This window comes from Nicotiana attenuata, unplaced genomic scaffold (genome assembly GCF_001879085.1).
Source record: "Nicotiana attenuata strain UT unplaced genomic scaffold, NIATTr2, whole genome shotgun sequence".
In the NCBI taxonomy this organism is placed as follows: domain Eukaryota; kingdom Viridiplantae; phylum Streptophyta; class Magnoliopsida; order Solanales; family Solanaceae; genus Nicotiana; species Nicotiana attenuata.
Genome location: NW_017673662.1, coordinates 9,260 through 11,202, shown reverse-complemented (window position 1 = coordinate 11,202; position 1,943 = coordinate 9,260).

The following is a 1,943-nucleotide window of genomic DNA, read 5'->3' as shown; positions in this document are numbered from 1 at the left end:
TACATGGGGTCGGTTGTACTAATACTGCACTCTGCACTTTCTGTGCAGATTTTGGAGCAGGTTCGTGCTGATCGAGAGGTTGGCTGTAGGATTCACATGCTTGGAGACCCAAGGTAGTCCTATTGGCGTTCGCAGGCCCTAGCGTCCCCTTCTATAACCCGAACTTTGCTGTTTTCCTTATTTCGTAAACAATTGCATTTTCTTTCGGACAAATGCTTGTAGTAAAAATCTTAGAAGGTTCGTGGATTGTGACACCGGATTCTGGGTAGTAACAGTGATAGTATATAAACAAAGAGGCTATTTACTTACTTCCGCATTTAATTCTACTTGCTTTAGCTTGTTTATTGTCAATCACTGAAACGTTGAGGACATTGGCTAATAAAACTCTAACGTTGGCTTTCCTAGCAAGTGTGATGTTAGGCGCCTTCACGGTCCCGACGGTGGAAATTTAGGGTTTTCGCGCCCCCTTTTTCTTCTCTTCCCCTTCCATCGGGGAGGAGTACGGGTTTCGACATTCATGGGGTGTAAAGACTCATCTCCTTTTGGGAATTGGGTATTTTGAAGAGTCTCCACCTAAAGATTTTTAAGGTGTGTTAGGGCACCTATAGGGTTCAACTACAACTGCATTTGATAACCAGAGATAGGGTAAGGGCTTGAAATTATCCCAAGGGGAAGGTGTTAGGCACCCCTCAGGATCCACTTGTGTTGTTCCTGGCCAGATAGTTTTTTTGTGAATTTGTGCAATTAGCAAGTAAACAAATAAGGCTCAAATAATAGGGGATTTTAAATTTAAATACACAAGTGTTTGAAAAACAATAAAAGCAAGGTTTTGAAAAGAGTTATAATCTAAGCATGCTTGTGAATGAAAAAGGGGTCCTAAGTTTGTTTGTAATATGGATCACATCAATGCAATACCCGATAATCACTCCTCAAAAGAGGGGCTACACGAGGTATTAGCGCACCGGTCATCATATCCACATCTACCCTTCCCACCCCGTGAAGGTATTAAAGCGAGGATTGGTCTTGACCTCTATTACATGCTGTTACCCGTCCCATTCCTATCAGTCCCGGAGGAATTTAGGACTACTATTCCTATAAGAAGGAGGTTCTAAGCTTACTCTTAGGTTTAAAGGTAAAATGCTAAGGCGACATACAAAACAAGTAGAACTGCATTTAGAGGGGAAACATATAAACAGTTAAAAGGCTCATGTATACCTCTGCAAATAATGCATATAAGCAGCATGACTTAAACACAGTTAAGGTCTGAATTTTAAATCCTAAAGCAGGGTGTTTGAGTCAGAACCAGATTTTATATAACTCAGAAAAGAAGTCCGAATCAGGCCTGTCTGCTGGTTGTAGCAGTTGATAATTAAACAGAGGCAGTTCCAGTTTTATTTAAGTAATTACCTAAGGCTCGCCTAGGCGTGAACAGGATTCAGTAGTTATTCAGGATTACTGATAGTTGGAGACTATTGTTATTACCTAAACATGTTGTTCTAGGTGTTCAGCACATAGAAATTATGGCCAATTAGTTGTAAAGACTTAATGAAATTGTTTTATTCCTTTTCATGCATTCGTAATTAGCCTAAGTGTGCTTAAGCGAATATAAGTGAGATCCTAAAGACATGGTATCTAAACGAAAAGAGGTGTGGAATGATGTATATATGCAGAATCCTAAACAGGATTTCTATATGCAAAAATATTACAGTTACTAGGGCATGCAGAGATGATATATTCGTTAATGTTGTTTAGCCTAAACAGGATTTCTAAGTGTACATGGTCAGTAGGAACATGATTGCAGAAATACCGATTATTAATACATTTAACGCAGGAATTGCTAAGTGGTATGATAGTGAAATGGACATGCTGAAAAATGATAAGTGTAAATCCTAAGGAACAGGATCTCTAATGCATGAAATGAGTCCTAAGCATGGATTCTATTG